General features: G+C 38.6%; 1 protein-coding gene across 1 annotated transcript in view; it reads right to left on the bottom strand.

The window, feature by feature from the left end:
• Window positions 1–23,136: 23,136 nt before the first annotated feature.
• LOC126471212 (succinyl-CoA:3-ketoacid coenzyme A transferase 1, mitochondrial) overlaps window positions 23,137–27,580 on the bottom strand; it is a 102,781-nt gene continuing 98,337 nt past the window's right edge. Inside the window, exon 11 of the mRNA XM_050099328.1 lies at window positions 23,137–23,979. The gene's annotated coding sequence lies outside the window, so the exon portion shown is untranslated. The remainder of the gene's footprint in view (window positions 23,980–27,580) is intronic.

The raw sequence follows: 27,580 nt of genomic DNA on the forward strand, positions 1-27,580 counted from the left end.
ACTGCATTAAAAAATCTATCACTTAATGCTTTATTTTATTATTTTTATCAAATGTGTTTCCTCTGCTCCACCCTGTACAAGAGGAGGAGCTATACTTGAAAAAGATAGAGGTACAGGAAGATTTCAGTTAGATTATATCATGGTCAGGCAGAGATTCAGAAATCAAATATTGGATTGTAGGGCATACCCAGGCGCAAATACAGACTCTGATCACAATTTGGTATTGATGAAGAGTTTAAGAGGCTGGTCAGATAGAATCAATGCATAAAGAAGTGAGATATGGAAGTTCTAAGGAATGAAGATACGCTGGAAGTTCTCTGGGGCTACAGATACTCTGAAAATTAATAGCTTAGTAGGCATTTCAGTTGAAGGGGACTACACATATCTGAAAAGGACAATCAAAGAAGTTTGAGAGAAACACCTAGGTACAACGAAGGTAACTGTGTAGAAACCACGGGTGACACAAGAAATACTTCAGTTGATTGATGAAAGAAGGAAGTACAGAAATGATTGAGGAAATACAGGAATATAGAAATATAAGTCACTTAGGAATCAAATATATAGGAAGTTCATGGAAACTAAGGTGAAATGGCTACATGAAAAATGTGGGGGAAAAAAATTGTCAGAAGAACTGACTCGGTACATAGAAAAGTCAAAACAAAATTTGGTCAGATTAAAAGCGGAGGCGGTAACATTAAGAGTGCAATGAGAATTCCACCATTAAACGCAGAGGAGAGAGCCGATTGGTGGAAAAGAGTACATTGAAGGCCTCTACGAGGGGGAGGACTTATCTGATGATGTGACAGAAGAAGAAACAGGAGTCGATAGGGAAGAGAGAGGGAATCCATCATAAGAATCGAAATTTAGAAGCGCTTTGGAAGACTTAAAATCAAACAAGGCAGAAGATCATAGATAACATTCCATAAGAATTTCTAAAATCAAAAGGGGAAGTGGCAAAAAATGATTATTCATGTTGGTGTGTAGATTGTATGAGATTGGTGATATACCAACAGACTTTCAGAAAAACATCATCCACACAATTCTCAAGATTGTAAGAGCCAACAAGTGCAAGAATTATCACACAATCAGCTTAACCCTGCGGCGGGTGCGTGGCGGCATACAGTGCCACCAATTTTGTTTTCGTTCAATAATTACGCCAGCACGCCGAGCACACAACAGTGGTGCTAGATATGCTTTGATTGTTTAGTCACGCGTCAAACTGCATTACTGTGCCATCACTATACCCACCATAACAGCTGTGACTCACCTGTGAAGTGGACGACTGAATCGAGACGGCATGGAGCCGTACCACTGTCGAATGTTTTGATGATTAGAAGCTTTGTTTTACAACTCTATGGGTGAATGATGATTTAGTTATTAATATTGCTTTGGTATTAGAATTATTTTGTCTCCCAGGTCCGCACAAAGGAAAGGACTAACACCAGAAGAAATTGAGCATCTTCTTCTGCAATCATCTGACGAAGAAGATTATGCAGATTTCTCTGACGGCGATGAGGAAGCAGAAATAATTGAAACTGCAGATCATTCCAGTGAATTTGAGCAGTCATGCATTGACGGGAATGAAGTGAAAGGAATGCCACATGATGACTGCCATTTTTATATTGGTAAGGACCAAGAAACTTTGTGGATAAATAATCCGTTAGCACTACCAGGGAAACCAAAGGGTAAGAATATAATCAAAGTCTTACCTGGCCCGAAATGCAATGGTTGAGAAGCTAAAACTGAAATTCAAAATTTTTTCATTGTTTGATCCTGAGATAATTGATTATGTCGTTGCAAGCACAGACAAGTATATAAATAACAAGAGATCATCTGTGAATTACTCAAGGGCTAGAGGCTGCAAAACTACTACTGCTTCTGAAATAACGGCTCTTTTAGGAGCACTGTTTCTCATTGCTGTACAAAAAGGATGATGCACAAATGTATTAGAACTGCGGGCATCAAATGGAACAGGAATGATTATTCTAAGGGCAGCATTTAGCTACAAGCACTTTGTTCTTGCTCCGGTCACTCAGGTTTGACGATACTTCTACAAGAAAAGCACAACTAGCAACTGATAAACTTGCTGCCATCCACAATTTCCGCTCAGCATTGCTGAACAACTGCAGAAACAACTACAGTCCAGGGGAGTTCACAATCATAGACGAAATGCTTGTTCCATTTCGTGGACGTTGCGGTTTTGTTCAGTACATGCCCAATAAGCCCGCTAAGTATGGATTGAAGTTGTATGCATTGTGCGATGGCAAGACATTTTATACTTTTAATTTTGAAGTATACTGCGGCAGACAGAATCCTGGACCATATGTTGCATCTAACCAGCCAATGGATATTGTGAAGAGATTGGTTGAGCCAATCAAGGGAACTCACAGGAATGTAACTACAGACAACTACTACAGTAGTTACCCTGTAGCCCAGCGTGTTTTAGAAAATGGGCTAACATTCATTGGAACATTGAAAAAGAACAAGAAGGAAATTCTTCCAGAATTTTTCCCGAACAGATCGCAAGAAATTGTAAATTGTCTTTACGGATTTCGAGATGACTTCAGTCTTGTTTTGTGCCAAACAAAAAGGAACAAGGCTGTGCTTTTCCTGTCATCAGTGCATGAAACTGCTGAAATCGACACCACTACAGGCAAGTCTGTTGTAAATTTGTACTACAGTGCAACAAAAGGTGGAGTCAATACTGTTGATTATATGTGTACATCCTACTCTACACAAAGGATCACAAGAAGATGGCCCTTTGCATTGTTTTTTCGTTATCTGGATATTGCTGGGATAAATTCCCAGGTCTTGTTTTTTGCAAACAATCCAGAGAAAAGATTCAGAAGAAGAACCTACCTAACAAACCTGGCCTTGGCTCTGATGGACTGCCGTTTGAAGGAAAGGGCTCAGCTCTCTAGTCTACCACGAGATATTCAAGGATTTCTGTCACCTCATTAATCAATTCCCGCCAATCATGATGTGACTGTAAGAAGGTGTGGGAGGTGCCATCTTTGCGGTCGTAAAAAAAAAATAAAACTACTGTCATTGGCAATAGCTGCAAAAGATTTGTTTGCAAGCAACATTGCCACAATGTTGTCACATGTAATGATTGCAGAGCTTCTCTGGAGGAAGAAAGTGTGTGGTTCTTGATATGTATTTACTGACTGCCTTATTCTTTATTATTACTATAAAGTTTTTATACATATTACACGTTTTTGTAAAACTTGCTTTAACAATGGTAAACAATCGAATCATATCTGTGGTTATAATTTATTTAGAATTTGTTATTAAAGTAGCGCTTAGGAAATATCCTGGAAACGTATGTCAGATATTCTGTAACAATTTTAATTTTCCCATGCACCTTGGATATATGTATATTTTTTACGTACTTAAATGTAGGCAGCACTGAGTGCCACACGCGCCCGCTGACGCAACAATCTTAAGCGCGCCTGCTGCAGGGTTAACAGAGTGTGTATCCAAGTTGCTGATGGTAATATAGAGAAGAATGGAAAAGAAAATTGACAAGCTGTGAGAAGTCGATCAGTTTGGCTCTAGGAAAGGTAAAGGCGCCAGAGAAGGAGTTCTGACATTGCAGTTGGTAATGGAAGCGAGACAGAAGAAAAATGAAGACGCTTTCATAGGATTTGTTGACCTGGAAAAAGCATTCAGCACCTTAAAATGGTGCAAGACATTCAAAATCCTGAGGAAAATAGGGGTAAGCTGTACAGAAAGACAGGTAATATACAATATGTACAAGAACCAAGAAGGATCAATAAGAGTGGGAGACCAAGAAAAATTGCACGGATTAAAGAGGGTGTAAAACAAGGCTGTAGTCTTTTTGCCCATGCTGTTCAATCTATACATCAAAGAAGCAATGATGGAAACAAAAGAAAAGTTAGAGTGGAATTAAAATTCTAGGTGAAAGGATATCAATGTTAAGGTTCACTGATGACATTGCTGTCCTCAGTGAAAATGAAGAATTATGAGATGTGTTGAATGGAATGAACAATGTAATGGGTACAGAATATGGATTGTTGAGTAAATCATAGAAAGACTAAAGTAATGAGAAATAGCAGAAATTAGAACAGTAAGAAACTTATCATAATTGGTGATTACGAAGTAGAAGTAGTTGAGGAATTCTGCTACCTAGGCAGCAAAATAATCCATGATGTACGGAGAAAGGACATAGAAAGCAGACTGGTAATGGAAAAAAGGGCATTCCTGGTCAAGAAAGTTTACTATTATCAAACATAGGCCTCAATTTGAGGATAACGTTTCTGAGAATGTATGTTTGGAGCCCAGCATTGTATGGCAGTGAAACATGGACTGTGGGAAAACTGGAACAGAAGAGAATAGAAGCATTTGAGATGCAGTGCTACAGAAGAATGTTGAAAGCTAGGTGGACTGATAAGGTAAGAAATGAGGAGATTCGCCACAGAATCAGTGAGGAAAGGAATATATGGAAAAACACTGACAAGGAGGGGAGACAGGATGATAGGGCATCCGTTAAAACATCACAGAATAACTTCAATGGCACTAGAGGGAACTGTTGAGGGTAAAAACTGTGGAAGAAGACAGATTGGTATACATCCTGCAAATAATTGAGGACATAGGTTGCAAGTGCTACTCTGAGATGAAAAGGCTGGCACAGGAGAGGAATTTGTAGCAGGACACATCAAACCAGACGACTGATGGACTGGGTCCTCTGTTCCAAGTAAACTTATCATTGATTAGAAATGGTTGTGTTTGTCTACTTGGAGACCGTTTGTAGCCATTCGTGGACTTCATGTTCCCAAATAATGATGAAAATTTTTTGGATGACAATGTGCCATATCACTGGGCCAAAGTCATTCACAATTGGTTTAAAGAACATTCTGGAAAATTTGAGCAAATGATATGGCCAACCCAATTGCCTGACATGAATCCCATTTAACATTTATGGGACATGATCAAGAGGTCGATTTGTGTACAAAATCTTGCACCAGCAACACCTTTACAATCACGGATGGCTATAGAGACAGCAGGGCTAAATATTTCTGCAGGGGGACTTCCAACAACTTGTTGAGTCCATGCCACATCGAGTTGCTGCACTACACCTTACAAGAGGACCTACATCATTTCAGGAGATATCCCTTGACTTTTGTCACCTCAGTGTAACACACATGCAATCTTTGAGCAAATAACATGCATATATGTATATTACGATCACATTGGCATTTCACTTTAAGATACTATGGTATTACATTTTTTAGTTTATTGTTTTATTTTTTTGCTTACTTCACTTCAGCAAGCAAAGTGCCAAGAAGAATTACAGTCTAAATTTTAGTTGTTCAAAGTGGAATCAAAAAGTCAGTCACAAGGCAATGATAGAGAGTACTTAAGTGTAGGCCTTCTTTAACTCATCACAGATACCATGACAAAAAGCTAAATTATTGTTTGAAAGAAATTCAAGACAGAACTGCTGTCCACTACTTACTTCCAGGAAACATAATATTTAGCATTGATGATACACGTGTAAAACGTGCAGGAAATTATTTGTGTGCAATAAACGTCACATCGGTGCAAGAGTGTACTACGTGCTTGGATACGCAAATGACTTACCATTTCAGTGCAGCCTCACATTGTAGCTAAGAATATTACCATCTACATTCTATATATAAGGAAAGATTGCACAGCCTGTTTTTCATTCACAGATCACATTTTAATGTTGTTTGTCATTAAAAGGTTGTGTTGGAATTCAATAGTGACAGGAGCGTGGTCTCCTGAGGCTGTAGTTTATCATTTCAAAGATATTCTGCTTAGATTGGCTGGGATCCCACAGTGCCACACAAATATGGAATAGGCAGGTACCAGAGGTCCATAATATAAAACAGACACATTATTCACTCAGATGAGTGAGAGCGCACAGCCACATCATGAACCTCTTGATTCAGGAAATGGGCTTGTTTACAATAAGAAAAGGATCCATACAGACAGTGAGATGATGGGTAGATCACTGTTGTGGATTCCCTCAACATGGCAGCAGAGAGGTGTGCTGACAATGGCACACCCAATGACAACACTGGACATATGATGGCACCTTATTGTCTTCTCAGTGAAGTTCAAGTTCTAGTTCTCCGTATATCGAGATTGACATATCCGCATGTGGAATCTCCAGTGAGAATGAACACTGCCAGGTAGCATCCATCATCATCATATGGGCCCAGCACCTGGGTACAAAACATGCTCACCTCAGGTTTGCATAGGCAATAGTATGGAAGCAGCCATTACATTTATGACATGTTAAGATCAGTGGTTGTGTGCTATCATCAAAGTCTCTTAAGTTATCTTTCAACAAGTTTTTAACATTACTTTTAGGACAAAGTTCACAGTAATGAAGGACTACAAAAACGACAAACACTGGAAGTTTAAATTCTCCCCAAACTATGAATAATTTGTTATGAGAAACATGTTCCAGTTCCTACCACCTTAACTAACTGTATTTGCTTCTGACTGCACAGGACTACAGTCAGTTTGCTCTGAATATCACGATTATCGCCAGTGACCATACTAAAATCATGGACTCTGGTTTCCTTTATTGACCTGGAGCTGAACACGATCTCTAATTAATGTAGCTTTAAGTACCTCTCTCGAGCAGTTTGCATCCAACTACACCAGATTATAAGTAGCTTTGTTTTTTTATGTAGCATTTCTTTCTGTGTAATGAATCTGCAAATAGTATCCTGCAGATGCAGAGAATATTTACCAGTATTAATGTACTGCCTGTGAGTCTGATAGGCTTTGTGATATAGGGTAGTTAGCTTAAAGAGACTCTTATTAGAGCAAGACCAATACAATACTATTGTTTGACAAAAACTACATACAGTTTCAAATATTTTTAAAATTGGGCAGACTGTTTCTACTGCTAATAGTTTCAGTAGTATTGCATTCTTAAATTCCAAAAAAGCACATAATACTTTTCATTTTATGCATTATTTCATTCTTTACTACACAATTTGGTATACTTCAACAACATCAATTAATATCACAATCATTTAAAAAAACCAACAAAAATACTGATTACAGCTCAAATTACAAACAATTTTCAACACAGCTAATGCAGATATACTTTTTGTACATTTATATACAGAAGCAACAATATGTGGATAAATACGTTTTCGCCACTAGGGTGTGCGTCATGGGCCCCTCTGCCTATCCGGCCCATCTCGGTTCACTGTGCAGTGCCATACATCCATATAAATACATGCATCAGGATTCAGCACAGTGGTGGTAAGTACAACATTGACAATGTTGTGGTCAGTCCAAAACTATTTTGGCACAGTGGTTTACGTTCAGAAAACAAATGCCTACACAAATATTACATTGAACACCTTTGACTTACATTAGTTTCTTTTTTTTTTTCTACACAGTTCACAACATGCTGAAGGTCAAAGAGTATTCAGTAGACCTCAAAAATGTGGTACTTGATGCCCCACAGCAATGTCAGTCTCAGGCAGATGTTGCTAAGGATTTCGGTTTGTCGAAAAAAATTGTGAGTGTTTGGAATAAGAAGAAATGATTAACAGGGACTACAGATAATAAACAAAGAATGGGAAAGTGCAGCAAAGTCACACCACAATCAATCAATCTTGTAAGGTTGATGTCAATGGGTGACCCAAGAAGACTGCTGTTGACATAAACACAGAGATGTGTCAATTCCACAATGTGGAAATATCAAACAGTACTGCAAAGCTGATTCTCAGTGAGTCTAATCTTCATGGCTGGCGTGCTAGCAAAAAGCCATTAACATCAGCAAAGAATTGGAAAGCCCGACTTGATTTTGCCAGAGCACATAAGGACGGGTCACGTCAACAGTGGTCGTGTGTGCTCTGTAGCTATCAAAGTAAGTTTAAATTCTTTTCTTTCAGTGGCATTCGATATGTATGAAGACTAATCAATGCAAGAAATGATGGACAGTACCAAGTATCCACTGTTACAAATGGCTGTGTGAATTTTGTGGTGAAGGGTACTCCTTCCACTCAGGTGTTGGTCCCCTGTACCCATTAAGTCATTGTGGATCATTTCAAATATTGTCAAATCTTGAAAACACAAGTTGGCCCATGCCAATTGTAACAGGACATCATCCTCGAGCATTACTTTTCCTCAACAGTACTTGTCAATACGAGTGATATTTTTCAAATTTTGGACAGGTTAATATTATCTCAATTGCTTTTCTGAAAACTTTCATATAATTTTACACACAGTATGATATATTTCAAGCTAAAATTTATGAAAAGGAAAAATATTTTAGTTTCGATGTTCTAATTGATAAGTATTAGTTCCGAATGTACAGTTAAAACCTTTATTTTTTATTTTTAGAAGCATTTGAAATTATGAATTATTTGCACACTTAAAATTTCTATTATTAATTATGAAAACTAGTAGGAATTCATTTGTTAAGAAAAATTGTAAACCCTTTTGAATATGGTTATTTCCACAGAGTGTGGGAGTTGTAAGCTTGCCTCTGATGTGATTGGACATATTTTTATACAATAGGTGCGAACATTGTGACTTCGGTTTTGTTAATGAGAAAACCAAAATACTGTATGACATAACACAATGTGAGAAAATCACTGGAAAATATATTTACGTAAAAAATTCTGAAACAACAATCTTCCAATTTATTTAGTTCAAATCAACTGTGATGATCTGATGTTAGATTTTCAGCTTCAAGAATCAGCCCCTAGACAAGAAGAACTGGAGTCATCTCAACATGACAAGCTAAGTAAATTTGAAAGTTTATTGTAATCTTCACTCCTCTCAAATCTTCATAAAAGACTTTGTTTATTAATTACTTGGACTGGGCATTGTTTAATGTGGACATTAGATGGAAGAAGGAAGGAGAGAGGAGATTACACAATGATAAAAATGTGACAAAACTGGTAGTTTCATCATGACACTGAACCTAAGCACCCCTCTGCTCATCACGGAATTCTTGAGATGGGTGCAAGGAAGAATGCTTAAGTGGCCTAGCCAAAGCCCAGATCTCAATCTGATCCAATACCTGTGGCAGGAATTTGATCGAAGGCTGTTGTTGTTGTTGTTGTTGTTGTTGTTGTTGTCTTCAGTCCTGAGACTGGTTTGATGCAGCTCTCCATGCTACTCTATCCTGTGCAAGCTTCTTCATCTCCCAATACCTACTGCAACCTACATCCTTCTGAATCTGCTTAGTGTATTCATCTCTTGGTCTCCCTCTACGATTTTTACCCTCCACGCTGCCCTCCAATGCTAAATTTGTGGTCCCTTGATGCCTCAAAACATGTCCTACCAACCGATCCCTTCTTCTAGTCAAGTTGTGCCACAAACTTCTCTTCTCCCCAATCCTATTCAATACCTCCTCATTAGTTACGTGATCTACCCACCGTATCTTCAGCATTCTTCTGTAGCACTACATTTCGAAAGCTTCTATTCTCTTCTTGTCCACACTAGTTATCGTCCATGTTTCACTTCCATACATGGCTACACTCCATACAAATACTTTCAGAAACGACTTCCTGACACTTAAATCTATACTCGATGTTAACAAATTTCTCTTCTTCAGAAACGATTTCCTTGCCATTGCCAGTCTACATTTTATATCCTCTCTACTTCGACCATCATCAGTTATTTTGCTCCCCAAATAGCAAAACTCCTTTACTACTTTAAGTCTCTCATTTCCTAATCTAATTCCCTCAGCATCACCCGATTTAATTTGACTACATTCCATTATCCTCGTTTTGTTTTTGTTGATGTTCATCTTATATCCTCCTTTCAAGACACTGTCCATTCCGTTCAACTGCTCTTCCAAGTCTTTTGCGGTCTCTGACAGAATTACAATGTCATCGGCGAACCTCAAAGTTTTTACTTCTTCTACGTGAATTATAATGCCTACTCCGAATTTTTCTTTTGTTTCCTTTACTGCTTGCTCAATATACAGATTGAATAACATCGGGGAGAGGCTACAACCCTGTCTCACTCCTTTCCCAACCACTGCTTCCATTTCATGCCCCTCGACTGTTACAACTGCCATCTGGTTTCTGTACAAATTGTAAATAGCTTTTCGCTCCCTGTATTTTACCCCTGTCACCTTCAGAATTTGAAAGAGAGTATTCCAGTTAACGTTGTCAAAAGCTTTCTCTAAGTCTACAAATGCTAGAAACGTAGGTGTGCCTTTCCTTAATCTTTCTTCTAAGATAAGTCGTAAGGTTAGTATTGCCTCACGTGTTCCAACATTTCTACGGAATCCAAACTGATCTTCCCCGAGGTCCACTTCTACCAGTTTTTCCATTCGTCTGTAAAGAATTCGCATTAGTATTTTGCAGCTGTGACTTATTAAACTGATAGTTCGGTAATTTTCACATCTGTCAACACCTGCTTTCTTTGAGATTGGAATTATTATATTCTTCTTGAAGTCCAAGGGTATTTCGCCTGTCTCATACATCTTGCTCACCAGATGGTAGAGTTTTGTCATGACTGGCTCTCCCAAGGCCATCAGTAGTTCTAATGGAATGTTGTCTACTCCCGGGGCCTTGTTTCGACGCAGGTCTTTCAGTGCTCTGTCAAACTCTTCACGCAGTATCTTATCTCCCTTTTCGTCTTCATCTACATCCTCTTCCATTTCCATAATATTGTCCTCAAGTACTTCACCCTTGTATAAACCCTCTATATACTCCTTCCACCTTTCTGCCTTCCCTTCTTTGCTTAGAACTGGGTTGCCATTTGAGCTCTTGATATTCATACAAGTGGTTCTCTTCTCTCCAAAGGTCTCTTTAATTTTCCTGTAGGCACTATCTATCTTACCCCTAGTGAGACAAGCCTCTACATCCTTACATTTGTCCTCTAGCCATCCCTGCTTAGCCATTTTGCACTTCCTGTCGATTTCATTTTTGAGACGTTTGTATTCCTTTTTGCCTGCTTCATTTACTGCATTTTTATATTTTCTCCTTTCATCAATTAAATTCAATATTTCTTCTGTTACCCAAGGATTTCTATTAGCCCTCGTCTTTTTACCTACTTGATCCTCTGCTGCCTTCACTACTTCATCCCTCAGAGCTACCCATTCTTCTTCTACTGTATTTCTTTCCCCGATTCCTGTCAATTGTTCCCTTATGCTCTCCCTGAAACTCTCTACAACCTCTCGTTCTTTCAGTTTATCCAGGTCCCATATCCTTAAATTCCCACCTTTTTGCAGTTTCAATCTGCAGATCATAACCAATAGATTGTGGTCAGAATCCACATCTGCCCCTGGAAATGTCTTACAATTTAAAACCTGGTTCCTAAATCTCTGTCTTACCATTATATAATCTATCTGATACCTTTTAGTATCTCCAGGATTCTTCCAGGTATACAACCTTCTTTTATGATTCTTGAACCAAGGTTATGCTCTGTGCAAAATTCTACAAGGCGGCTTCCTCTTTCATTTCTTCCCCCCAATCCATATTCACCTACTATGTTTCCTTCTCTCCCTTTTCCTACTGACGAATTCCAGTCACCCATGACTATTAAATTTTCGTCTCCCTTCACTACCTGAATAATTTCTTTTATCTCGTCATACATTTCATCAATTTCTTCTTCATCTGCAGAGCTAGTTGGCATATAAACTTGTACTACTGTAGTAGGCATGGGCTTTGTGTCTATCTTGGCCACAATAATGCGTTCACTATGCTGTTTGTAGTAGCTAACCCGCACTCCTATTTTTTATTCATTATTAAACCTACTCCTGCATTACCCCTATTTGATTTTGTATTTATAACCCTGTAATCACCTGAACAAAAGTCTTGTTCCTCCTGCCACCGAACTTCACTAATTCCCACTGTATCTAACTTTAACCTATCCATTTCCCTTTTTAAATTTTCTAACCTACCGGCCCGATTAAGGGATCTGACATTCCACGCTCTGATCCGTAGAACGCCAGTTTTCTTTCTCCTGATAACGACGTCCTCTTGAGTAGTCCCCGCCCGGAGATCCGAATGAGGGACTATTTTACCGCCGGAATATTTTACCCACGAGGACGCCATCATCATTTAATCATACAGTAAAGCTGCATGTCCTTGGGAAAAATTACGGCTGTAGTTTCCCCTTGCTTTCAGCCGTTCGCAGTACCAGCACAGCAAGGCTGTTTTGGTTAATGTTACAAGGCCAGATCAGTCAATTATCCAGACTGTTGCCCCTGCAACTATTGAAAAGGCTGCTGCCCCTCTTCAGGAACCACACGTTTGTCTGGCCTCTCAACAGATACCCCTCCGTTGTGGTTGCACCTACGGTGCGGCCATCTGTATCGCTGAGGAACGCAAGCCTCCCCACCAACGGCAAGGTCCATGGTTCATGGGGGAAGGATCAAAGGCTAAGACGACAAAAATTTTCCAGCCACAACCAATCATTGCAATCTTTTGTTAAAGAATGGCAGAAGATCCTCATGCATCATTTGGCTGCCCTTGTTACTCCATGCTGTGCGGCTGTAATTAAGGCAGGAAAGGTCATGCGACAAAATTCTAATGGCTGTGTACACCGATTCAAGTTCCCCAAGTCTAAAGCTGTAAAACTAATTGTGATATTTCCAGTTATGGAACACAATGTTCCTTGCGATGTGACATTAGCACAAGTAACACAATATCAATTGCCATAATTGTAAAGAGTTTCCTTTGAATAAGTTGTTTTTCTTATGAAAATTTGTTTGTCAAAATACTTATTGTCACTACTGTACATGCTGATAAAGAGCTTACTGTGCTAGGTGCTGATCATACAGCAGGGAGCACAAAGCACAAAAGTAGTACCAGATTTAAAAAAATAAAAATAAAAAAAAGTCTTGAAAGAATTTTACCAATGGAAAATTTTGTGGTCAGTGCAATATAGTTTTGAGCTGACAACTTTACTCATAGTATTTGAAGTATACCAGGGATTTGGCATGTGTATTTAAACGGGGGAAATCTTCAGGTTATGGAAGTGTTTTGATTGTCATAAGACACTGCAAATGTGACTTAAGGTGCACATATGAATCCATCAAAACACAGGTTTATGGTATGGAATAAGTCCTGTGAAAGGTAAAGGAATGCTAGAAACAAGCAGAGATATAAGAGCATTAATGGCACACAACAATCAAGAAACATTCCAGGGAATTTTAGAAGTGGCTTTGCACTAAGAAGACCTGTACATTCCTGAATTTTATATGTACTGGAATTTTCAAAGAAATCTACAAGGTCACTAGTGCAATATAAGTTTCTTTCCACTGCCAGTACAATGGCCCCAACATGGATATACACTTGAGATTAATGCACAGCGTCCTAAAACATATACAGTAAAACCCCTTTTTACACTTTTCAGCAGACTGACCCAAAAAAGTGTAAAATGCAGGAAAGTGTAAAATACAGAAAATCACAGGTAACACAAGTGAAAATGAATAAATTACTCTTACTGTCATTCTCTTTAACTTGTTCAAAATATGAAATGAAAACAATAAAACTTTTTCCTGTTTCAAAAAGTCTGAAATGATTGTTTTTGTTTCTTTCTAACGCTGTTTGTTTCTCCACTGAATACAACACATGAGTTTTCCTCTTCATTCCGATCATATCCATTGGTGTAAATAAAACACAGAGACTTATTATTGAAAAACATAAAATTACAGTATACAGAATTTGTAACACAATATTGGTTAAAACACTGAAGTTGGCAGTCTTCGTAAACAGAAAACATTAGGCACAAAATCTACAGCTTGTTGCCAACAAGGAGGTCACTGGGTTCAGCGATGTCCTGAGTCAGAAAGAGGGTGGGAATTGTCACGTTACACAGCATCTCAAGGAGGGATTTGTATGTCTGGCATCATGTTGTACCAACCTACGACCATGCACCTAGTATGGATGCTACTGGAGTCACTACTGTCAGATAGTGATTATCCACAAGGCAGTAAGTTAGTATATTATCCCGCTATTCCACACATTGGGAACTTATAGTTCAGGCAGCTGTGACCCAACTTTCCAACAATGAAAATCATGCTTACCACACTAACACTACATGATCAATAATTTTGTTTATAGTCTGTATTTTCTGCTTTGTTGCAAGGCTGACTTTTGAGCAGAAATACGAGGGTGGTTTGAAAAGTTCTCGGAATCACTATGAGAGCTCATCACTAGCACAACAATTTGTAATATTCATTGGACTGTTGCCTGTAAACATGTGCCATGTCAGTGCTCTTGGAAGAGAGCTTGGCAGTGATATGGCGCCATTGACATGGCCCTGTTGTTGTTCCAGTGTAGTGATTTGCAAAGAAGGGAAAAAAAATAAAATAAAAAAAAATAAAATAAAAAAAAAAAGAATCGAGATTCGAGCAGTGATTAAGTACTTTGCAAAGAAAGGTATGAAAGCAAACGACATATGTGCTGATTTCCAGAATACACTGGGGGTCTCTGCTCCTTCATATTCAACTGTTGCCAAGTGAATTCAAATTTGGTCGGGAGAGCTTAGGTGATGATCCGCGCAGTTGTCGGCCAAGATGTGTCTCTACTCCAGAAATCATTGCAGAAGTGCACAAAATGGCCATGGAGGATCACCAATTGAAAGTGTGTGCAATTGCTCATGCTAGCCAGATGTCATCTGAAAGTGTATATCACATTTAAACTGAAGAATTAGAAATGCAAAAATTATGTGCAAGATGGGTGCAGTGACTCTTGATGCTAGATCAAAAACGCATGAGAATGAACATATCGGTATCATATTTGGCCCATTTTAGGAGAAATGAACAAAGAGTTTTTCCACCAGTTTGTGACCGCAGATGAAACTTGGGTGCACTACTGTACCCCAGGGACAAAACAACAATCAAAGCAGGCAAAGACAATTCCTTCGGTGCGAAAGGTCATGGCATCAGTGTTCTGGGATGCGAAGGGGATTTTGTTTGTAGATTATCTCCCCACTGGGCACACAATTATTGGAGAATACTATTCTAACCACCTGGACAAACTGCAACAAAAGATACACGAAAAAAAGGCCTGGTTTAGCAAGGAAGAAAGTCATTTTCGATAAAGACAATGTACACCCGCACACATGTGCCATTGCCATGGCAAAATTACACGAACTAAGGTATGAATTGTTGCCACACCTGCCTTATTCACCTGATACGGCTCTGTCAGACTTCCATCTCTTCCCAAAACTGAAAATTTTTCTTGGTGGACAAAGATTCATTTCAAATGAAGAACTGATAGCTGGAGTTGACAACTATTTTGCAGACCTGGAGGAAACTCATTTTTGAGATGGGATCAAGGCACTGGAACATCGTTGGACCAAGTGCATTAATTTACAAGAAGACTACATTAAAAAATAAAAAAATTTCAGTGATGTAAGTACTTTTTTTCTATTCTGTTCTGAAAATTTTTCAAACCACCCTCGTATAATGCACTTCCTGCAGAAATCTGCATGAAATTCAATGTTAAAGGTCATGATAATGTCAAAGAAAAGTTAAAATGTGAGAAATGTAACACAGAACTGTTAATGATGGGAAGGCATTATATTGTGAGAATAGGACTCCTGTTGGGACCAACAAAAATGAATGTAAAAAGCAGGAAAACGTAAAACGCAGGAACGTAAAATCAGGGTTTTACTGTATATCTGACGGGACTGGAGGCAATTAACTTGATGTACACATTTCAGCAATGTAAATGCAAGTAGTGTTCTAGGTTGGTATAGCCGAATAAAATTTAGGGAGCAGAGGCACTTTTAAGACAACAGCACAAAACATCTCTGCAGCTTAAATCTGAGGGTAAGATCTATGGAGACATCACAATGCACGAAGGAGGATGTCTGCCACAAGAGTTCCAAACATATTCAATTGATTTACAGAGTTACAACTGGAAAGTCATTAGTGGACCTGAGACCTATCAATAACACATGCAGTTTTGATGACTAAGAAACTATGAGCATAGATCTGTCTTCTCTGATGCTTTTACTACAAGCTATGCAGTCTTCTTAAACTTTACTTGTGCTTTTGCCTAGAAAATATTATAAATGTGAACCTCAGAAAGAAACTTAATCACAGAAATAAAATGAGAGACAACATTTTATGTGGTTAGATAGTAGGATATAGAGTGACAAATGCACACAGTATGGACAAGCACACAGATCACAGCTACAAAGCAGGTCAGCCAGCCAGCCACCCACCCACTCACCAGCAGTGGCGCAACTAGGTGATGTTGCCACAGCAGGTGGATGGCAATCAATTAGCCACACCGACTCACAACTGAACTGCAGTGCTGGAGAGTGGCGAGAGCAGCCCATCTCGATGTTGAAGATGAAGACCCCAGTTGTATTGGACATTGGCAGCTGCTCAGTCATTCATCTTGATGTATTAGTAATAGCCCTATGACAATTTTCCTTTCTGAGATATCAGACGTCATAATAGGTAAATATGTTGTCTTCCATTTACCTCTGCTGCTCATGAATTTTTTCTGAGGTCCAGTTTTAGAAACTTTGCTTGACAACGGTGCAGGAGAAGTTGATGAAGATAGCAGAGCTTGAAATATGGCATCAAAGAGGTCAGACATTTGCTGGCAGCTTCAGATGCCTCTTCAGATTCGGCTTCATCCACACTGTCTTGATGTGTCAGAATCTTGCAGCTGCTTATGATTTGTTGATTATCACCATTACCTACCACAGATAATAAGGTCAGTGTCTGAGGACTCACAAGGTAGGTATTTCAACTGTACGAGTCATTTGGGTTGGGTTGTTTGGGGGAAGAGACCAAACAGCGAGGTCATCAGTCTCATCGGATTAGGAAAGGATGGGGAAGGAAGTCGGCTGTGCCCTTTCAAAGGAACCATCCCGGCATTTGCCTGGAGTGATTTAGGGAAATCACGGAAAACCTAAATCAGGATGGCCGAACGCGGGATTGAACCATCATCCTCCCGAATGCGAGTCCAGTGTGCTAACCACTGCACCACCTTGCTACGAGTCATTTGGGTGAGACTCCCGTACTGGGCTCATTGCGTGTTACTGCTGTGCTTGTGGCACCTTGTTGAGGAAATGCCCAGTTTTTTTATTATACAGATATTTGATTCGTGAATTATACGTCCTTGATGCACGCAACTACACCACTGCACTGCACGCTGTATTGTATTTTGAGATGGGGCCTTTATAATATCTTCATTCAGGCAGTTCCCACTGCTATTGTCAGACAGAAGGAATTAACAGTAGTGCAGTAGTGTATATTTACACATCCTAGATCATTCTGGCTTCATGCTGTAAATATTCAGGTATGCTTAAAGTACAATAGCGATGTAATTATGATCGTAATGTTAGTACATTTATTATTCTAGTTAAAAGTTATCACATTAACATTATAAACTTTTGTTTTTCAGTCAGCACGCAGTACATCAATTCTATTCATATAATGGACATTTTACGAAACTGTGTGACACAGTCAATATTGTATCGTAATGTGATAGAAGATGGAAAAATTAAGGTCTGTTTATGGGGCTGCAGCAACTGAAATTGAGAATGAAGAAGATTATTCCACAAGCAAGTACGAGTCGTCATAACCAGAGCTAAATGAAATGAATTGACAGACACCACAGTAAAGAGGCAGAAGAAATTTTATGCTTTTTGCAGAAAAGTTAAGAGGGGTAACACAAAATATGTATCGGTGACCACAAAGAAGTTTAACTGTACAACTATTGTAAAGATAATATTTGATGTAAAGATAATATTTTGCAAAATCCCTCGAAAATCATATCAGTATTCTTCAATAAAAGTAATTGTCTACAGTTACAATTTATGGAATTGAGCTATTATTTCTATTAAAAAACCCAACTGTAAATGTGTTGTGTTGATAACTTTTATAGACAGTTTTGAAAGAGAAAGCTGCATTAGTTCCCAAAAATAACATGATTTGTTTCTGTGAAAGAAATGAAGGGCATAAAGGACATAATGGAGTCTGCTCCAGCATTTGTACACAAGGCCAATGCCTTAATTGCAATTGAAGTATGTAGTGGAAACAGTATTTTGAATACAGACCAATCACGATTTCAGTATGAAATGGCAAGTGGATGAACTTTATTGTATGTAAGAGAGGAGCACGTGTATGCTTATGTGAAATTCACTTTGTCTGTAACATTTTTATACTGTCCAGTTTCATATGTCATCTGCTGGATTTCCTAGTACAAAGATCTGAATTTGGTTTCAAGAACAAAATTGGTTACACAATTAATATGGGAAAATCCATTTAACATGGAAAATCCATTTAACCTCTCATAAATTTACACATAACCATGTTATCTGTTGGTTAAAAAATGTTTTCATTCAAGATTTAAAAGACACCACCTTCCTGTTGCTCAACTCTTGGACTGGGTAAAACAAAGCTATATTTCAAGAACCAGAAAAGCAGAAATTTTTAAATGGAAAATTTATTCACACAGAAATAATCCCCCCCCCCCCCCCCCCCCCCCCCATGAACCACTAAATACATCTAGCCATTAGATGTCTACTTTTTCAGAACATGAAAACTTTTTGTTCGCATGCTTGAAGGTTGTATTAGAAATAAATTTATTTTGGAGGCACTGCAAGATACATTACATGGTCAAGTGTTAATAATGTAACTTCATTCAGTAGTTTATCACCAGATGTCTTCATCTGTTTTCAATGACTCGATCATTTATGCCTGCAACAGAGGAATCTGTAACGAATTTCAGTTTCATACTAGAATCAATGTTACTAGTAGGAAATAGGGATTGTAGTATCCAACACTGTGAAGACAGTGCTGTTATTAGCTATTTATACTGTTCTCAAATGTTCTGCCCAGAACGTTTGGTAATAAGACCTAATTATCACAAATTGACAACATATACGATGCAGCAAAATACACCAATACAGAAGTGCCATTTTACAATAGAAAAGTACAAGTGCCGCGAGGGATTAGCCGAGCGGTCTAAGGCGCTGCAGTCGTGGACTGTGCGGCTCATAGGTTCGAGTCCTCCCTCGGGTATATATATGTGTGTGTGTGTGTGTGTGTGTGTGTGTGTGTGTGTGTGTGTGTGTGTGTGTGTCCGTCCTTAGGATAATTTAGGTTAAGTAGTGTGTAAGATTAGGGACTGATGATCTTAGCAGTTAAGTCCCATACGATTTAAAAAAAAGTACAAGTCTGCATTTGTAGAAACATACCTTACACTGGCTTAATTAGTATAGCCTTTGTACATATAATTATGCATTCTTGCATATATGTTCAAGGATGTAAACAAATGTGTCCATTAGTGTGTAAACCATCTTTTTTATTACATACTGTACAGTATGTTGCGCAGTTTATTTTTGTCACAAAATAACACTGCCGTTTGCCTGCAAAATGGACATATGGCTCATGAATACATGGCCTTATTGCACAAAAACTGTGCATTTCCTTAAGACTGGATCTTCACCAGTGTGTTCATGGACACGAAATGAACCCAATATATAAGAGTTTCACCCAAATACAACTCGTACAACAGAAACATCTCGCCTGTCAGATTCACAACAACTTTTTCAGCTGTAAACAGCAAATTAAATGAACGTGTTTACACATGTTCAATTTAATGGCTGAGATAACACAGCTGCATATGAATTTATGAATTCAGGCTTTGCAGATGGAACAACGTCGGTAGAGCACTAACCCACGAAAGGTAAAGGTCCCAAGTTTCTAGTCTCAGTCTGGTACATAGTTTTAATCTGCCATGAAGTTTCATACCATAGCACACTCCACTGCAGAGTGAAAATTTCATTCTAGGAACAATGTAGTTCACATCTGCACAGATTGTCTTCAGACCGTTTGATGACGTCTTCTTATTGGTCGTTGCTACTTTCCATCTGCACAAATCATATGTTTAGATGTAAGCTCCAAGTGAAGATTTGGGCCATTGTCTTATGGCTGACACTTTAGATGTCACTTTTCCCTTATGCAAATGTAGCAACCTGTCATATAATTTGTCTGGCAAGTAATGCATAAGCACATGAATGGCCACATTTTGTCACTTGGGCTTCTTTCCCTTCAAATATATACGTTTTATCATGTCATGCATTCTTTCCAAGTGCATGTTCGTGTCACGGCCAGTGTGCTGTCAGTAACAATATGCCCAATTTGCACATATGGTCTTTTAGATTTTTTTTTTCCTTTTTTCCAAAATATGTCCCAAATTTTGAAATGTACGAGTGTTTTCATGTGAAGTATAGCCTTTTCTAAAATTCCCACTAATGTCCTAATATTCTTACATACCTGTACTTGATTTCTATATCCCTTTACCACACTAAGATTTTTTTCTCCATACTCTGTCAGTGTGCCACAGACAGAACAATCTGTGTTTGGTTGGAGTCATTACTTTGCACCATGCTCTGAAAAACACGTCTGCCATATCAGACCAATACGTTTGTCTGGAGAACACTTATAAGAATTTTTATGACACTTAAACACTTCCATAACTTTAAGGTCTCTTTTGGGAAACATGAATGAATATGGGAGTCCCTGCCATAATTCACCTAACACCAGTAAAGTTGTTAGTTCAAAACTGTATTCATTTAAACTAGATGTACTCTCCATGCAAACAGTTACTTCCAAATTTGTATAAGATACCTTTTGGGGCATCATTCACTATTATTAAAATTAAATACTTTCACAGATCCTATTCTTCTGATACACCACCTACCACTTTGTAGAATTGGAGAACAGAAGCTGTTTCCTCCATCTCCTTCACCCAAGATTCTACTCTAGTACCATCATTTGTGTGTCTTGTAGCCTCAGACTTTAGGTTGTAACTTTGAGCTATGTTGTGTGCATCTTTTCTTGACAAGAAGTTATGATCCTGCAAATCACTATCTTGAATCAGATATCCAAAACAGTAAAGAATGTGGTCAAGTGAAATCTTCACTGCTGTTTTCCTAGCTATTTCCTTCCTTTCAAATTTTGAAACAGCCTATCTCAACAGATTACCCCCATATGTGCTACAGAAGATAACTAACTTCCCCAGGTGAGTGAAGCGTCATGTCCATTTTAGATGGGCAGTGACCACCAATTTTATTATTGCTTAATATTTTAAGCAGTGGCACATAAAATATACCTTTACGCTTTCATCTGCACTTTTAACCAACTGTCCTTGTGCATGTATGAACTTATTCAAGAATATCTTTTCCTACTTTGTGCTTCCACTCATAAAACTGATTTACATTACAAAATTCACAATTTTCTTCACAGATATTTATATCACAGATCAAAGAACAAAGCTGAAGCATTCCATACTCATTGGGACAGCTAAGTACATATAAAGCACTTTACTCCCACGTTCCATTCAGTAGGCAGCATCATTGTGTTGCTTTAGAGAGTCTACTCGGGGAGTGGAATACCTACGTTACATACATATAAATTTTTCACCATCGCCAACTGGATGCTAGCAGCAGATGTGTCAATTTAAGTTTTTATTATTGCTGTATGTTTCAGTGCACAAATTTCCCAAATGAAAGATGTATTAACATAAACACATAATAACCAAAAACTGCAAACAGTATATAGACTAACGCAAGCTTTTGCTCTCTGCCAACAGAAAACACTAAGAGCTGCAGGTCTGAGGCCAGCGAGTGCACACAACTGGCACCGAATCACCAGATTTGCAGTCCCTAGACACAAGTGTCCTGAGTTATAATAGATAAATACAGTATGTGCCTTTTGCCCCCATCAGCACGTACCCCATTCCCTTAACAACAGAAAACGTCCAGATATGGGCTGCCGATACCGGCTTGCCACTACACACCAGCCACTACAACTCATGAACTCTAGCTTAGAGTTAAAGCAGCATGGAATGATATGACTGTATCCATCATCCGAGTTCACTTTCACTTGATGCCCAGCTGGGTCAGAGTAGGTGTGGCCGTCACCAAAGATGACACCTTTGTGCTAAATACCCCAAACAACATACAAATTTAATTACATACCCTTCCTTATAATGCATAGGCACCGTAAGAAAAGTTTCATTAGTAATATCCTTCCTGGTGGTGTCATTTTAATGACCAGTAGCATCCTCGGGGAGGAGAGGTATACGCTGGAGAAGACCCCATCACCCACACCCCATGATGAGAGGGGGGGGGGGGGGAGTCAAGTTTCATTGAAGCAAATAAATTACATTTGTTTTGAAGGAAATTTGACTATGGAGTTTATGTGTGTGATGTTTTTCCCTTTGAATTTAAACTCTGGTCTTATCTTTGTGGAGATAATCAGCAAAGTTGCCGAGAGGTAGGTGGTGGTGGTGGTGGTGGTGGTGGTGGTGTATGAACTGTGACTGACTTATGTTTTCCAGTCCAGTTGTTGGATCTCTGAATCATTTCTGAAAGTAGTCAGACTGCTATAGGGATTTTATTTTTGGTATAGAGGTAGTGACAATTTTTGTTGCTTCTTGTGGGTCAAAGCAATGCTGGCAGCCTTTATTTAAACTGATTTCATAAAGAAATTATCTGCTACAACATTCCTTTCTTTGTTTACAAGTATCACAATCAGAGGTATTACAACTTACTCTCCCAAAATCTTTTTTTTTCTCCTTACTGAGGTGTGCAAAATGTATTATATGTAAACAATTCACCCCCACACACGTAGCAAACCTATGTTTGAGACATATTCATCTATCGGGCTGCTTAGGCAATACCAGGGTAAACCTGTTTCTAGGCAGTAGCTCCTCATTATCTTTCCATTCTCACAGAAGTGAAATTTTTAGCTCGCTGAGGTCTGATCTGGGTTGACTTTCTGACAAATCTAACCCCGCCCCCACCCCCAATTAGTCCAGCATTCCATTCCGTTATTTTCTTCTCTCGTAAGACAAAATGTTCACACATTGAAAGATGGCCAGACAGCATGATAACAGAGCAGTTCTTAGTACTTCTGCAATATATGAATCCAGAATGTTAACCACCTCACTTGGTTTAATATATTAAGTTTTTGTGATCATACAGATTTTTCCTCCACTTATATTTACCACTGCTTTAAACAAAAGGACTGTACAGGAATAATAAGGAGAGCTACAAAAAATTCTAAATAACAGCTGTCATGAATGTAAGACATGTACATTATTTTGAAGTGTGCAAAGTGGAAATGCTTAAAACTAACTATGAAACTATATAAGCAGTTGCAGTATCTAAAATTCTTCAGTCAACTTTATTATAAAAAAAATACAGATTTTTGTAACAATATTTTTCATAATCTGAAGCAACACCTTGCTTTTATATACAAACGAGGCATAACAAAAGTTAAATTTCTTTATAGTTTCTCTCAGTCTTACAATATAGTTCATTTCTTAAAAATCTTACAAAATGGAAATTAAGCAGCAATTCACAGTTATGGTGAAGTAGATTATTTTATTCACGTAAAATGTCATTTTTTTATTAATATGCATACTGTAGTGTCAAAAATGAAATTTATCAGGCTAAAACAAAATACCATGTCCCATCATGAGATTTAAATGACAAATGACAGTATTAAAATGTCAAAATGATCTGAACAGTGTGATAATGTTACAAAAAGGAAAACTGTAACACATGTGTTAATGTGAGCATGACTGACTTCAGTGACCAATGCCACAATGCAGAACAATTTAATCCACAAATTGCTGTGGTAGTTGCATCTTTTATATAACAATAAAACCAAGTTTCAACTTGGAACATTTATTAAAAATTGCTTAGTCTTAAGACAAAGAACTAGTTCAATTCTCCAATGAAATGACAAATATAACTACACCCACTCACTCAGTCCTGGTTTTATAAATGTTAAGCCATTTCCAAAACTGAAATTTTTCTCAACATTCACTCAATTACCAGGTTGTTTTGTGTTGCATACAAACACAATTTTACAGTCATTATCACCATCCTATTTTCTTCATCATCACCATTTTATTCTCACCATCATCATCACCATCTTATTCTCTTCATCATGACCACGTAAGACAGGAATCTGCCATTTGTTGAGTAACGATTTAGCAGAATCTGAAACAAGAATCACGCCCATCTTACACAAGTTCAAATTTCATCCTCTCATGAAGAATAGAGTTTTTTCTCATAAAATGTCTGAAAAATTAATATTCAGTACCCTAAACAACAAGAAATGTATTTCAGAATGGGACTTTTCACTCAGTAATTGTAGCAGTAAAATTAGTGTACTGCTACAGTGAAAGCCAGAATTTTGTCACTACTGGGAGAAGCAGTATCTTCAGAATGTCAAAAAAAATTTGTTGTTCAACGTCCATTTGCTACAGTTTTAGTTTTGTGGAACTCTTATCTTCATTGACACTTTTATTCAGTGAATACTTATGGGTTTCGAATTCCTCAATTTAATTTATATAAGAACTGTCTATAGAATAATATTGCACTAATCTTATGTGTGGCAAGTATTATAGACCATTTCATGTGTTTAATCAAAAGTAGAGACCATCAAAAGATGTGAAAAAACATACAATTTGTGATTCAGAAGTTTCACAACTGATTCATTTCTGAGTAGAGGAGCACGCGCAGACCGGTTCTGTCGGGTCGGGGAAGTGGTGGGGGGTCTCAGGGAACGAACAAACATTGCGGCAGTTGCCTCCAGAACCCTGGAGAGTGCACATCGCTTGCAGCGTGAGTGCATGTCATTGACCTCAGTCGAAAAGTGGGAGAGGCAAAAATGGAGCATTGTTATGCAATAAAGTTTTGCGTGTGAATGAACAAAACCGTCACGGAGACTCTCGGTATGATTCAAGAGGCCTTTTAAGGAAGAAGCCATGTCCTGTGCAATGGTTTTCACATGGCACAAATGTTTCAAAGATGGGCATGGGAATGTTGAAGATTACGACCACTCTGAGAGGCCATCATTAAGCCAAACGGATCAAAACTTGGAGAGAATGCGGGAACTTTTAAACAATGACCATTGTCTTAGTACTAGCTTAATTGCTGATGAACTGGGACTCAGTCAGAGTACAGTGTGAAGGATTGTGATGGAGAATTTGATGATGCGAAAAGTGTGTGCCAAAAGTTTTGTTGGTGGATCAGAAGAAACGGCACATGACTGTTTGCCAGGAAATGCTCCAACAGTTGAATGTTGATCCGAACCTTCTGGAGAAGTGGTTACTGGTGATGAGACCTGGGTCTACAAGTACGATCCTGAGTCAAAGCATCAAAACTCAGAATGGCAAACTGCTTCCGTCGTGTGTGAAGTGTATACCTTTTTTTTTTAAGTGATTCACAAGGAGTTTGTTGCTCGTGGACAGAATGTCAAAGGTGACTTTTATGCTGGAGTGCTCCACCACTTGAGGGATCGAGTTCACCACGTCCGCCCAGCAATTGAGGGCAATTTGATTCTCCACCATGACAACGCGCCCGCTCACACGTCGCGCACTGCTGCCGAAGTTATGGTCAAGTTCAATGTGACGCCGCAGCCACCCTACAGCCCCGGCATGGCTCCAAGTGACTTTCTTCTTCCCCCAAACCAAGACTTATTAGCAATTAATATCTGCTGCAGAAATGCCATTTTTAAAAGTAAATAGTCACTGTATACTGTTTAAACACTATCAATATGATGATGAACAAGTGCACAGTACATCTTTAACCAAAGAGAAGGGTAGTACTTTCCACTGTGAACAAATTCAGCTGCAGTCACATTAAAATACTGACGACAACTAAGTGCCAGCACTGCAAACAATAGTCCCTACAAAACCCTCTTTCTTTTCCTTGTAGAAAAAAAGAAAGTAGTGGGGTCATATTGAAAGTGAACTTTCATAGAATAATTTGCATGGAAACTACCTTTCATTCCAACATTTGGTTCTTCAATTAAGAACGAGTTAAAAACCACATTTTTCAACTTGACTACTCTTAAGTAGTGTGGTCGCATGATGTGTACAATTGTTCTCATGTACACTCAGGCTAGTGACTTGCCTAGAAAACCTGAAAAATCTGAGGGCAGGGGGGGGGGGGAGGAGGAGGAGGAGGATGTGGGATGTGTTGTGTGATATCAGAGACTCAAAGAGGTGTGTGCACCTGAGAGACTCTGGGGGGTGGGGGGTGTTTTCTGAGTGGCTGCTAAGACGGATGGGGGGGCATCCTGAGAAGATGCAGTAGGGAAACAGGGTGGGGTGGGGAGGGGGGGGGGGGGGGGGCGGCGCAGTGTGAATTCTGATAGGCAGAGAGACATTGGGGAAATGATGACAAAAACCCGGCAGACCTGATTGTTGAACTTCCAATTTCAGTCACATGTTGTATACAACAGAAAGAGCCATTTGTACAATGCTCCAGATGCCTAGTATGAACATTGGTGAGGTAAACCAGTCTGCGACTTATCCATAATGACCAGTTCTCAATGTCTGTCAGCATGCATTGCATGCCACTGTGAATGGATGACTACTACCCAGATGAATTTGTTCCAATTTAAAAAAAATCCTATACAAATAATCAAACTCTTTGTATTCGGTAACAATCTTTCTAATATCTTGCTAAACATGCAGTCATCGAATTTACAGTAACACTACATGGTCCCCGCATTTTCATCTGCACTTTTGAAAACTTGCAGCTGACCACTGGTAGATTTCAATTTCTTATATTTTTCAATAAGAGGTTATTTTTTTCTTTATAAATAAATTCTACAGCCCCGGCAACCACTGCTGGTACAGTATCTTTTGTAAAGATTTTGTTTGTGTTATGATGGATTCTTATAGATTCTAAAACTTCAAATGACCCAGGTAAATAACTACTGAAGGCGAGGGGACTTTAAAAAGTAAGTTACTCATTATCATAGCAGACCAAGTACCTTTTATTGAATGCTGCACTTTACTTCAAAGTGACCGGATACATGAAAATTTCTCAATATTGTCACAAAGTCTCTAAACAACTGCCAGAACATAATAGCAATTACTCAGTTCTTTGACAACAGAAACCCACTTCTTGGTCATGGAGCCACTCAGGAAATGCTGTTTAAATGTCTTCAGTTTTGGAAAACTTCCCTCTTCCTCCCCTTCTGAATCTGCTGTCTATATTCATATCTTTGTCTCCCTTTATGATCTCTCCCTCCCCCCCCCCTCCACTCTCTCTCTCTCTCTCTCTCTCTCTCTCTCTCTCTCTCTCTCTCTCTCTCTCTCTCTCTCTCTTTCCTCCAATACTAAATTGGTGGTACTTTGATGTTTCAGAATGTGTCCTACCATCTGATCAGATTCTATTCATTACCACCCCATTAGTTACGTGACCTACCCATCTGGTCTTCAGCATTCTTATGTAGCACCATATTCAAAAGCTCCTATTCTCTTCTTGTCTACACTGTTTATCACCCATGTTTCACTTCCATACATGGCTACACTCCACAGAAATACTTTCAGGAAAGACTGACTGACACTTAAATCTCTATTTGATGTTGGCAAGTTTCTTCTTCATGAGAGATGCTTTTTTTCCATTGTCAGTCTACATTTTATATCCTCTCTACTTTGGCCATCTTCAGTTATTTTGCTGCCCAAATAGAAAAATTTATCCACTATTTTAAATGTCTCATTTCCTAATCTCATTCCCTCAGCAGCACCTGATTTAATTCAACTACACTCCACTAGCCTTGTTTTACTTTTGTTGATTTCAT

This window comes from Schistocerca serialis, chromosome 3 (assembly GCF_023864345.2).
Source record: "Schistocerca serialis cubense isolate TAMUIC-IGC-003099 chromosome 3, iqSchSeri2.2, whole genome shotgun sequence".
Classification (NCBI taxonomy): Eukaryota; Metazoa; Arthropoda; class Insecta; order Orthoptera; family Acrididae; genus Schistocerca; species Schistocerca serialis.